Source organism: Cryptomeria japonica, chromosome 4 (genome assembly GCF_030272615.1).
Source record: "Cryptomeria japonica chromosome 4, Sugi_1.0, whole genome shotgun sequence".
Lineage (NCBI taxonomy): Eukaryota > Viridiplantae > Streptophyta > Pinopsida > Cupressales > Cupressaceae > Cryptomeria > Cryptomeria japonica.
In genome coordinates this window covers 164,634,860-164,649,049 of record NC_081408.1, presented here as the reverse complement: position 1 = coordinate 164,649,049, position 14,190 = coordinate 164,634,860, and positions in this window count along the sequence as shown.

Sequence of the window (14,190 nt, the reverse complement as noted above, 5' to 3'; positions counted from 1 at the left end):
TCATCTATTTGCGCCAATAATGCCCCTAATGCCACTACAGTAGCACATATATACAAAATAAGGGGTTTTCCAGGAGTAGGAGACATCAATATAGGAGGTGATGCTAGATATTCTTTTAATTTCTCAAAGGCCTTTTGACATAGGCAATCCCATTTAAATTTTGTGTCTTTACGCAATAGGTGTGCAAATGGATGGCATTTGTCTGCTAGCTGTGAAATGAAACACCTGACAGACTGGAGTTTTCCCTGGAGATTGTGTAGTTGTCTGAGAGTTTTTGGCGGAGGCATTTCCATAATAGCTTTTACCTTTGTGGGATCAACCTCAATGCCTCTGCGGGAAACAATGAATCCAAGTAGTTTTCTCGATGTGACGCCAAACACACACTTTTTTGGATTTAGGCGCAGCTTGTATTTTTCCAATCTTTTGAAGATCTGTTTTAGAATGGGGATGTGTTCTTGTCTTGTCTTAGATTTTCCTAGCAGATCATCCACGTAGTCCTCCATAATTTTGTGCAAGAGGTCATGAAAAATTGTTGTCATTACCCGTTGATACGTAGCTCCAGCATTTTTAAGGCCAAAAGGCATGACCCGGTAATAGAAGGTACCCCATGGTGTTGTGAATGCAATTTTATGCTGATCCTCATCTGCTATCCTGATTTGGTTGTATCAAGAAAACCCATCCATTAGCGATAACATTTCATGTCCTGCTGTAAGGTCCACAATCATGTCTATATTGGGGAGCGGGAAATCATCTTTAGGACAAGCTATATTTAGATCTCAGAAATCTGTGCAGATGCGGATGCCCCCAACAGGTTTGTCGATAGGTACAATGTTGGAGACCCATTCAGCATAATCTATTGGTTTGATAAATTCTGCGTCTAACAACTTTTGGAGTTCCGCCTTGACCAGGAGTGCAATATGTGGGTGCATTTTGCGCAATTTTTGTTTTACAGGTTTTGCATCTAGGCGGACGGCGAGATTGTGAACCACCAAGGCAGGGTCCAACCCTGGCATATCGGAATAGGACCATGCAAAATTGATTTTTACCTCTGTAAGGAAGTTGATGAAGTCTTGTTTCTCGATTTCTGTGAGGGATTTGGCAATGAGCACATTTTTCGGAATGACTTTGGTGCCCATGTTGATGCTATCTGTTTCTTCTATCAACAAATTTGATTTATCCCGTGGAAGGTAACCAATGGTAGGGTGGTCAAATCCCTCATCGTCAAGTGCCTTTTCTAGGTTTTCACTTTCAGATACGCCCTTTGTTTTTATTTCTTGTTTATCCAAAGGCACCTCAAGGAGGTTTTCACCTAGGGAATCATATCTTTTTCTTTTATTATCTTTTTTGTGGTAAGGGCATTGACTTGACTACCAAAGTATCCCTTTTCATGTAGTTGAATACCCTCGACTCTGCTACAATCTTCTATATTTTGTGTTGTTAGGAGAGCAATGAGAGCATTATCATCGGCGCGGATATCTAAAGTGGGTTTGTCTCGTTGGCCCCAGTCAATGAGTTTAGAATGGACAAGATGTAGCTCATGTGAAGTGGGAGGGGTTACGGGGGTGATGGTATTGATGTGAGCATCCAAGAAGATATCTTTCTCGTATTCATAAGGCATTTCATGGAATTCCTCTTCGTCAGCACTTTTGATATCCAAAGAAGGACTAGAAGGGGCACCAACGATAGTAATCTTAGGCATCGGGGTGTACCCCAAGCCTCTATTGTATCTGTAGGAGATAGGATTTATGGGTGTTTTTCTTCCTTTCTCCTCTGGTCCCAGGTCGTGTCCTTTGTAACCCATTTTTTCGACTGTGGCAGATGCTTTTGGGTACATTTCTTTGGATATTCTTGTTGGATCTTCATCTTCTTCCCGGTACAACCATGAAGAGATATCTGCTTTGAGGCTCTCATTATCAAGTGGGCCCCATTGCTGGAAGGTAGTGTTTTGGCATTGCATGACTGGTTTTGGGTCCTTTTTTATGTCTTTTGGTTTGCCAAATGACTTAGGAGAGAGAGGGAGGTTTCCTATTAATAAGACATCCTCCAATTTGTATTCTCCATAGCCATTGTCCAAGATCTTGATTTGATTATCTGGTTAGGATGATGTGGAGGCAACATTTGATGTGTCAGATGGAGGCGTTGGTGAGGGTCTATTTAGTGGGCAATGATACAAATGCTTTCCTTCTAATAGTTTGCAATATTGAAAAGGTTGGGGATCACCTTTGATAGTGATCACTCTTCCATTATAGGGGAATTTGATGCATTGGTGATAGGTGGAGGGTACGGCCTACAAGGAATGAATCCATGGCCTCTCGAGGAGAATGTTGTAGGGGAGATCAAGATCTAGTACTTGGCAAGGGGTTTCAATTGTAATGGGGCCCATTTGAAGAGGTAAGGTGATCATGCCCTTTGAAATTCTTTCTGCATCATCATATTCCTTTATTGTGATCCTTCCTGATGTGTCTATCAGATCCTCAAAAAGTCCCAATTGTTTTAGTAATTTGTATGTACACAGATTAAGCCCGGATCCACCGTCTATTAGGATACGTTTGACCTTGTGCTTGTGGATGAGAGCTTTGATGTGCAAAGGTTTGTTATGGTCTTCATCTGCGGGAGCATCTTTGGAGTTAAATACAATGTGCTACTGGGCAACAAGGTTTCCAATGAGGGCTTGGAATTGGGTGGCATTGATGTTATCTGAAACGCGTGATTGGAGAAGGGCTTGTTCCAAAATTTCTTTATGGACTGGGGAGGTCTTGAGAAGTTCCAAAATGGAGATCTGTGCAAGTGTCTTCTCAAGTTGATCAAGGAGGTCATATCGGCGGGTGGAAGACATGGGTGGGGGGTTTGGTGGGGGGAGGAACTCCTTGGATGGTGACTCTTCCTCAGCGTGTAGTTGCATTTCAATCATTCTGGAAATGGGAGGTGGAAAGCGTGGCGCCTTGAATGACTATCCTAGTAGGATTTGGTCTGCTTTGGGAAGAAGGAGAATTGACTCCTTGGATGGTTTTGACATTGACATGATTGTCTGCATGTTCAATGCGACCTACCAAAAAATCAAAACTAGTTACGTGATTAGCGTAGTCAAACCCATTGCATTAGATGATGAGCCTTTTCCTTTATCATGATTCAGGAAGGGTTCCTGGTACATTTTGAGTTTGTCATTATTATTACCAGGTTTTGTATTTGCTACTTCAATCTCACCTCTATCAATGAGATCTTGTATGTAGATCTTCAATTTTATACACTTTCGTGTATCATGTCCCTTGATACGATGGTATTCACAATACTCATTTTCATTATACCATCTCGGTTTAGGTTGATTGGGGTCAAATGGGTGAGTGATTGGAAAAACCACTACACCTACTTGGACAAGTTTTTGAAACACCACTTCAATAGGCTCAACCAGAGGAGTGAAATCTCTTGAAGTCCTGTTATTCGATCGGGGTGGTCGTCACTGGATTGAGACATTGTTATGAGGTTTTTGGGATTGATTTTGGTTGTTGAATTGGTGATTGTTGGTGGTGGATTTTGGGGGAGTGGCCACAGTTTGGACCCTCTTTGCATCAGTTATACCATCATTAACCACATTTTTGTTTTTGGACCAGAATTTTGGCTTGTTGTTATAATAAGAGGAAGAACTTTGTGTTGATTTCTGGTAATGTTTCAAGGTTCCTTCCTCCAACAAGACACGTTTGAGGGAGAGGCCTTTATCTATCAATTTTTGGAAGGATTTGATACATTGAGATATTAATGGTCTTGAAAGTTTAGGCACCAAGTTATTTTGGAATAATTCAATTTGATGTTGTTCTGGCATGTCCCACTGAAATTTCTTGATAAGATGTTGCCATCTTCCTAGGAAATTGGTGAAGGTTTCTCCGAGCCTTTGTTTTGTATTACATAGGTCCATCATAGAAACATCATTACCCATGTTGTATGCATAGTGGGCCACAAATTTTTCTGCCAAGTCTGGAAAAGAGACAATGGAACCTCATGGTAAAGATGAGAACCATGCCAAGGCATCTCGCGTGAGACTCTTGGGAAAGAGTCTGTGAAGATAAAGGTCACTATAGGAGACTTCCTGGCATAAGATGTGGAATTCTTGAACATGATCCCGGGGATCTCCTTTGCCTTCATACTTGGTGAATTTAAGAATCTCAAATCCTGGGGGATATGGTGCAACTGATATAGACGGATCATAAGGACAAGGGCAAAACTCTTCAAACGAGTAAGTTTTCCTTTTATTAGTCCTTTGTTTCATGTCCTTGATGATATTCTTCATGTCTTGAATTTCCTTGATGAGGTCTTATTGTGGGCTTTGATAATGATGAAGTGTATTTGCCCCAAGAATTGGATGAGCCAAAGAAGGTGCACCACCACCAATATATTGATATGATGAGGAGGTGGGAATGTGGGCTGTGATGACCGATGTCACTGGGGTTTGAGTGACAGTTGGTTGTGGTCCACAAATGGTTGTGATGGGATTGAATACAACCCGGATAAAATTTGCGACATTGTTGGGAGGAAGGGAAGTTTGTGGAATAGAAATTTGTGGTTGAATTGAAGGAGGTGGTATAGAAGTTTGTTGGAGAATGAATGAGATCGGATTTGATAGTGGTATAGATGGTAAGGAGGAAAAAGGTGGGATGGAGACCATGGTGGGAGGTACCACGGGTGGCATTGATTGAGCCTGGATGATTGATGGGGCTGCAATTGATTGAGTTTGAATAGTAGGTGCAACACTTTGTGTGGGAGTGAGGTCTCCTTGTGGTTGTTGGGTGAGAGCGGATCTATTAAATTTAGACGGAAGTTGAGCTCCATGTTCAAGGAGAGTTTTCAGAAGTGCAGTAGGATTGTGTTTAATAAACTTTTCCATCATCTCTTGGTTATAAGAATCCGCTAGGAAAGTTTGCACTTCTGGACAAAGTTCATCTTGGTTAACCATGTCAAGATTTTGACTTTGATCTTGATCGCTAGGTTGCCCACTTTGTGTATGATATTGCGTGGGATCTTCATATAGGACATCAATGTCCAGCATGCCATATTGTTGTTCAGCCATCTTTTTCTTTTGGGATCGAGTTGTGATCATACACGATAGTTGTGATGAAAAGACTTAGGAAAAATGTGATGAAAGGACTTAAGAAATTTGTGATGAAAGGATTTAAGAAATTTGTGATGAAAGGATTTAAGAAATTTGAGGATGAAAGGACTTAAGAAATTTGTGATGAAAGGATTTAAGAAATTTGAGGATGAAAGGACTTAAGAAATTTGTGATGAAAGGATTTAAGAAATTTGAGGATGAAAGGACTTAAGAAATTTGTGATGAAAGGATTTAAGAATTTTGAGGATGAAAAGACTTGAGAAATTTGTGATGAAAGGATTTGAGAAATTTCAGGATGAAAAGACTTGAGAAATTTGAGGATGAAAAGACTTGAGAAATTTGTGATGAAAGGATTTAAGAAATTTGTGATGAAAGGATTTAAGAAATTTGAAGATGAAAGGACTTAAGAAATTTGTTGTGAAAGGATTTAAGAAATTTGAGGATGAAAGGACTTAAGAAATTTGTGATGAAAGGATTTAAGAATTTTGAGGATGAAAAGACTTGAGAAATTTGTGATGAAAGGATTTGAGAAATTTCAGGATGAAAAAACTTGAGAAATTTGTGATGAAAAGATTTAAGAAAATTGAGGATGAAAGGATTTAAGAAATTTGAGGATGATTGATGAAGAAGGTATGATAGTGATGGTTTAGAAGAAACTTGATAACTAGGTTGTCTTTGACATGAATATGACTTAATGGAGGATCGATTTGAATGGCAAGTTGTATGAAGGGATATGACCACCCTAATTTGGATGATAGTTGGTGTTTCAAAGGACAAACTTGAATGTTGATGGAGATGACGGACTCTTAGCTTCTCTCTTAGGCTTATGAAAAATGGGACGAATAGAGTTTTGACGCAATTTTGGACTTTGTGTGGGTAATGACTTGGACAATTGTTTGTGTCTTGACAAATATTTTTGCAAAGTGTTTGGGGATAGTGATGTGTTTTTAGTCTACACTTGGCAAGTATGTATCAAACAAAGCAAACACAGTGATCAAATGCATAGTATATCAAAGACACTCATGCTCATATACAACATTCTTAAGGCTGGCCAGGACAATAGTCATTGAATCCCAATTGGTTTCCCATCTACGCTTACCCAAAGCAGACACTTAGATGCTTGACCCCACTGGCTCCCATCCATGACACTCACTTCTCGGGGCAGCCAAGCATCAATTCCCATGAAAACTCCTCATGGTGAACTTTGTGTCTCTACTAAGGGCTGTAAGAATATGGGCCGCTCAGAGGTCCAACCTCCTGCACCAATGACTAGAAGGTTTTTGGCCACTATGAACAAGGTGTTTAGTAAGTCTTCCCATTAGGAGTTACCTAAATTTAACATAATTAAAAAAAAATGTCAAAGGTCTGGATTTCTGATTGTCTAGATAGACAAGAGCATAATCTCCTACTTTCACACTTTCCTGCGATCAGATAGATTATCTTTAAACAGAGCAGATAATAGGAAATGAAAATAAAATAAAAATGCAGACTACAGTTAGCGCCTAGAAATTTCAGACAGATTAACAAAGCAGAGAGTAGCACTAAATAGATAGAAAAGTGTCAAAGGTCTGGATTTCTGATTGTCTAGATAGACAAGAGCATACTCTCCTATTTTCACACTTTCCTACGGTCAAAGCATACAGTCGCGCTAAACAGAATAGAAAAGTGAAAGGTCTAGATTTCTGATTGTCTATATAGACAAGAGCATACTCTTCTACTTTCACACAGTTTCTAATTAAACATAGCAGATAACAGAGCAAATAACAGATCGGATAACAGGAATTCAAATTCCCACAAAAACACTCGCGCTAATCGTAGAGCTATTGTGCTGAAACTGAAACAGAAATAGAAAAATAATAGAAACAAAAATGCAACAAAACAAAAAAGAAGCTATTGCGCAGAAATACAAAGCCACTATTCTGGAACCTGCAAAAAAGAATTTTTTTTTTTTTTTTGCAGTCGCACTATTCTAGAACATGTGTCTCACAATTCACAAAAATCTAAAAAAAAAATATTAGTTCTTAGGGACATGGGTCCCACCGGGCATGCCAAAATGAAGAGGGGAAAACAGATTTGAAGGTCAAATGATCAAAACATAACGAAATAAACATGCAGAATGCTAAAATATCATTAAAAGACCATTTCACCTTGCTATTTTACCTTCTCCTTTGGATTGAGATTGATGAAGTGAAGGTGCCCCTTGATAATGCTCCACTTGATGTGCTCCTTTGATTGCTGGATGTGGATGGCTCTCCAATGTTGTGCACAAATGGAATGGATTTGAAAAATGATAAGGATGAGATGATCAAGTTGCCAAGATGATTTCCTAGGCTCAAAAGGGCAACATAAGCTTATTGGATTTCAAGATGTTTTTGAATGAAGGGATGGAGCCCTATTTTATAGGAAGAGGAGAGGAAAATGAATGGCTAGGATGAATTCAAGATGAAGGGCTAAGATTTACTTGTGAGCTCACACAAGGTCCAAGAGAGGGTGTGGAGACCAAGAAATATGCCTTAAAGGCATTTCGTATCTCCACACTCCACAAGATGCATTGGAGGAATTAAAAATTCTCCAAAAATGGATATCATGGGGATTTGGAGGAATAAAAGGAATTAAAAATTCCTTGGGAGAGGGGATGCCTGGAGGAATGTGTGATTTCGAAAATCTTACATTCACTTAGGAAAGAGCATTTAAAGCTAGTGGCTGGATGAAAAGGACAAAGAGTTGACCTTGTGGCTAATCATGATGATTAACCATTAACGACTCATTAGGAGGGGGATTAGAGGAAATGTTAGGTGGGATTAATATTTGTAGGAGAATTTGACTAGGAGAGAGAATGAGTGGAGGGAATAAAAAATTAGAAGAATAATGTTAAGTGAGTTTAGGGAGTTTCTAGAAGAATGAATTAAGAAGATGATTTGTAGGAATCATGTAGGTTAACTAATTAATTGAAATTAATTAGCTAAGAGGAAGATTTGTGAGGATTTGATTTTTTTAGAAGAATAAAGAAAGGGATTGATTTATTAAATAAATCAATCATATGCTATAGTGACAATATTAATTATATTTAATTAATATTGAGAGGAATTTGAATTAACATAATTAATTAATTAAGTATGCGAGGAATTAAAAATAATTAAAATAATTATTTTTAAGTGTCTACATCTAGCAATGGCTCATCCATCCATCAAGAATTTGACCCTCAAGTGGCCTCCACTTCCCCTCCCATTCCATCATAGTTTTAAGTTTCACAAGAGAAATTTACACCATCGCCTCCAAATGATGCATCAAATAATGCATCCTCCCAAGGGTTGTTTGCCACAAAAATATATGCTAATCAAATCCTTTATAAAAATCCCTTATACTATTTGGAAATGCAAGATTTAATGCCATCGAATGATTCTCTTTTAGAGAGTCCCATTTAAAGTCCATCCCCTTCGTGCCAAAGCAATGATCCCTTGCCAAAATCCTCCATGCATATCCAAAGTCCAACCTCATGTCAAGAGGATAATTTATAGCACAAAGAAATGAGTCCTAAAGAAAATCAAGATCAAGATCTCAAAACCTTATCATCCATCCAATTATTGACCAAGACCCCATCTTCCCAGACACTCATGATGATTCCCCTATTCTTGTCCATCCTATCCAAAGTCCTATTTACACTCCATTCCCTGAGAAAGATCAAGATATCCCAGTCCATCCAATCCCAAATGATCCCCTTCCATTTCATGAAAAAAAGTGCTTTCAAATCCCATTGACATTCCACTTCCTAAGAAAGATCAAGATATCCTTTCCATCCTTTCCGATGATCCCATTGAAAGTCAAGAACAAAGCACCTTTAAAGAGGATTCCAATGATCTTCCTCCTTGTCAAGATCAAATTATTCCTTTAAATCCTCCACAAGATCCATTTCTTACTCCATCTCCTTGTCTTAATCCTCCATATACACTCCAAGATCTCATTTCTTTTGATGATCCCATTATTTATCCCATTCCATCTCGTGAAGAGACTTTCATTGATCCATGTGAACCACACAATCCTAATCCCCCTAGTGATCCTGGTCCCCCTCATGATTCTAACATGTTGGTGCAAGATGTTCATGAACCCTCTACATGCACAATGGGTTCTTCCACTTTGGTCCATTTCGATCCACTTTATGATCTCATTATTTCTCTCATGTCATGTCCACCTAATAATGGACTTGCATCTTCCTCCAAAATCACAAAGTATCCTACTAGCCAAAATATTCATAAAGGCAAAGGGGTAGACCTCCATGAGAAAGAACCCCTCCATATCAAAGAAGATCTTAAGGGTCGTGTCTACACAACTCACTCTCAAGACGTTGGTATCCCTCCATCAAAATCAAAACATACACCTTCCCCATCATACTTTCCATCCATCTTATGTCCTTATGTCCCTTCATCCTCTATGCAAGGTAAGCAAAGGCACTCATCCTTGAGTAAATTTTATCAATCCAAAAGAACTCCATTTCATTCATATCCATCCATGCATTCCTTTTCCCCCTCCAAGCAATTTGGATGCCAAGTATAAAAGTCATAAGTATAGCAATCTACATGTATTCACGGATCAACATGTCCAATGTAATCAACATGTCAAAACAAAGAACAATATGATCTATAAAGAAAAATAAATATCCAAAAGGCCACAAAGGCCCACTGAGAAAAAAAAAGGAAAGTCAAAATCTATATGGGTTCCTAAATCCCTTATGCAAGTAATGGAACTACAAAAAAATGAAACATCAAAAACCATGTGGATTCCCAAGCGGCTCCTTGAAGCACAAAAAGAAAAACCCAAATTGATATCTGAAATTGCTATTCCTCCATCTAAACTTTCCAAGTCTATTCCTCCATCACCTTCTTCATCTGTTTTGGGCCCTTATGTCCCAAAATCCATAGCCTTTCCTCCGTCAAAATCTCAATATCCAAAATACATTTTTCCTCCATCAATCCATCACCCCTCAAGGTTTGTGCCAATGTCGATCTTGCCAACATTTCTATCCACTCAAGCACAATTATTCCAATACCCTATCCATTATCCAATGCACATTTTCCATCCTTCCATCCCTCTGGTCCAATCCTTTTCATAAATCTTTGCCTTAGTTTCATCTTATTTTCCATATCCTTATCGTACCAAAGTCTTTTAGCATACTTTTTAAAGGTCATGGTCCATTTTTTCATGGCTACTATCCAAAAAAAAGAAAAAGATACTTGATTCCTTCTTCCATGCCCTATCATGTGTCCATCTTCTATTGAAAAAGTCAAAATACAAAAAAAAAAAGTGAGAAAAAAGAAAAAAGAAAAAAAGTAAAGCAAAAATAATTCATCCACTAGTGAAAACTTGGCAAATAGGCACCTTGGGCAAGTACCATGATGAAAACCTGGCAAACAAGCATCATGCGTAATCTATGAACTTCTTGCATACCATACTTGGGGACATGTTTTATCCTATCATTTCCTTTTGTCCTTCATTGTTCTATTATCCTATCGCACCCCTATCATTAGCCTTCATATCCTATTGTCCCTCATGTACATATCCCCTTTTCCACCTTTGATCTTGACAAGGCCGAGGATCTTCATGAGCGTCATGCATCCTATTCACAACTTTCAGTCTATCATAGCTTTTGGTCATTTATCTACTGGCTTATTACAACTTTTCATCCATATTCCATTGGCTTATCACCAACCCTTTATCCATATTCCTTGTCTTATTGTAACCTTTTGTCATTATCCCTTAGTTTATCACATCCTTATCCTATTCATATCCTTTATCCATTTTTGATCTTGCTTATCTTGTCCATATCCTGTCATTGTCCATACACTCTTTATGTCCCTTGATCTTGATCTGACAAAAGGAAATGAAATGCAAAACATGTTTTTCAAAACCTCTTGACATATCTCTCATGCCATGTCACTACTTTACTTTGTCATATCCGGTCTCTTGTCCCATCACACAATAGCCCTTAAAAATTGTATTTGCGTTGTCTCCATAATAAAAGGCCTTTGTATTCCCTCTATCCACCAACATTTCAGCAAGCCTATTTATTCATTGTCATATTCCTTGCCTTGCTAGACACTAGGGGAAAAATCATAAAAATTCAAAAAAATCAAATCAAGTCCTAAAAAAAAATTGAAAAATGCCTTGAAATAATCCAAAAAAATTCAAAAAATGTTTTGAAATAATCCAAAAACATCGAAAAATGTCCCCAAATAATTCAAAAACATTCATAAAATGTCTTGAAAAAAATAAAAATCAAATGAAGTCCTTGAAAAAATAAATTGAAAAATGTCTTGAAATAATCCAAAAAAATTCAAAAAATGTCCTGAAATAATCCAAAAACATCGAAAAATGTCCCCAAATAATTCAAAAACATTCATAGAATGTCCTGAAAAAAAAACCCTAAAAATCAAAATGTTCAAAAACCCTAAAAATTTCAAAACATTAAAAATTCAAAAACAATCACTTTTGTGTCATTTCACCAATAAACTGTCCTTTTTGTACGTAGACAAAAAAAATAACATGTTACAACACTGCTCTTAACAAATCATGCATTAACAGATGAAATTTTCAATCAAACCAGGCATTCAAATTGATCAAAATTGTCATGTCAATCAATCAACATCAATATCATTTGTCCTTGTCACTATTATCATGGGTCTTATACAGGGTGTGGTATAATTGAAACCAGACTGTGTCCTATCTTAGACGGGGTACTACATTCCTTGAAACTAGACAACATGATCGTCCTTTTATCACGACACTATCAATTTGGCAACAAAGATCAAAATGTTTGTTTGACTTGTTTGAATTTGTGAGTCTTATCTTTTTATTTATTTATTTTTAGCTTCAACCATGTTCCTATGTTGCTCGATGATGTCACTAAGTGATTTAGAGTGGTTGGGATGGCTCATGGTCCTTTATTGTTTTGTCTTCTATTTGTGGAGTGTTTCATACCATTCTGGGGCAAGTATGTCTTACGATTTTTGAACCATTCCTTGTCCGTGAACATGTCTATCTTACGCAAAGGGATTGGATTATCGCCTTGGCCTTCATTGTCATGGTGTGCCGCATTTGTTTTGCCATATCAAATAAAGGATCTCACCTCCTAGTTGCATTTGTGAAAGAAATATTTCATCACACTAATCATTCTTCACTTCTCATTTGAATTTATTTTGGCTAATTTTTTTTCTATCTCATGAATCCTTCTATCTATTCATCAAGTCAATTATTATTCTCTTTGATCAATTAAGAATTTCTTCATTTGATATCAATCACCCCTTGTCTACAATCAATGAACATTCTTCACTTTTGTCTAACCATTCTTCTCTTCTTTCGAGAGATCATATATTTATTTCATACATAACCAATCTCTCAAGGGGGCATCCTACCTCCATTCCTTAGTTTGCTGGGGCATGATCATTTTTTTAGTTTTCTTTGAAACAATGCTCAAAATCACATTGTCTCAAAGAGGGGCAAAATGTAGACACTAAAAAATGGTCAACACATGTGTCTCCTATTTTTAACATATCATGTGCATAGTCTTTAATTAAACCCCTTTTTACTAACAATTCTTCTAAGTCCTAAATAAATAAATTTAATAATTTATTTATTTATCCCCTTTGTCCATTAATTAAATAAATTCATTTTATTTAATTAACTAATTTATAAATATGAGCAATTAATTAATAAATCATTTTATTAATTTATCATATTTATCTTCCTCTAAACTAAAGATAATTAATAAATTGTATTTATTAATTTATCTTTTTTTCCTGCTTTTCTTATTTTTTTTTTATTCTTCCATTTTATCCTCTTATGTGGAGATATTTAATAATTTTTAATTATTAAATCTTCTCATATATCCTCCTAATTTTCAAATTTGGAAATTGATATCTTTCCTTGATTTTCAAAAATCAATCTTTTTGGCAATATCTTATTAATCTTAATTTTTAAATTAAAAAATGAGGTATGCATCTTCAAAAATCTGCTTTTTGTGATAGGATATTTTATTTATTTTTAATTCTTCTATTTATCTTTTCGAATTAATTTTTAATTATTAAAACCTTCTAAATATTTTCAACTTGCTAATTTGGTATTTATGAGAAGATAATTGAAGATTTTATTATTTATTCTCATAATATCTTTCAATTTGCTTTCTTCTATTTTCATCCTTTCCTGAATGGCAGCTTTGTTGTACACTCAATCTTGTCTGTTGATTATTTTCAGTCTCGAATCAATCTTGTCCGTACAGTCAATCCCCAATTTTTCTATAAATTGGACTCTTTTATTCATCATTTTCAACCATGCTCCGAGTATCCTTATGCAGTCTAATTTTATGTCAATTTCATCATTATCTTGCTTGCAACACATTTACTTTGTAGGTGGCATCCACTAATTTGAAGGAGAAAGAAGAACAATGGAGGTCAATTGAAGGAGATTGTATCTGGTTTGTATTTCTTTTTTTATATCTTATCTTCAATTCCTTCATTGAATGTATTAGGATTTCTTTTTCATTGCAATTTAGCTTTGTGGTTAGCTAATTGATATTGCTTTGATGCATTCCATTTTCCTAGTTACAATACCCATGAAAGAAATCAAGTGTGTAATTCCTATAGTCACAATCGAGATCAGTCTTATAACCTTGAAAATTTAATAGCATCATATGTTTTAGAGCTTAGGAAGTAGTCTTAGGGTTAGGTCAAGCTCTTACACTTGCTTTTTAGCGAAGCCTCGTTGTTTGTTTGCTTGGAGCCTCGTTGTATGATGTTCTATTCATAACTTTAAATTTAATATATCATTTTATTAGCCCACCATATGACCCCTTAGGTGTCATTAGAGGTTGTATTGTTTCCTAAGAGGTCATATGGTGTCCTGTGACCCCTTAGGACCCCTCAGGACACCAATGATCCATAACAACACCATATGGTGTTCTAAAGGGTACTATGGTGTTCTGTGACCCCTTAGGACACCATTTGGCGTCGTTATAGGTCCTATGGTGTGCTAAGGGATAATATAGTGTCATATGACCCCTTAGATGTTGTTAGGGGTCATATTGTATTCTAAGGGTCATA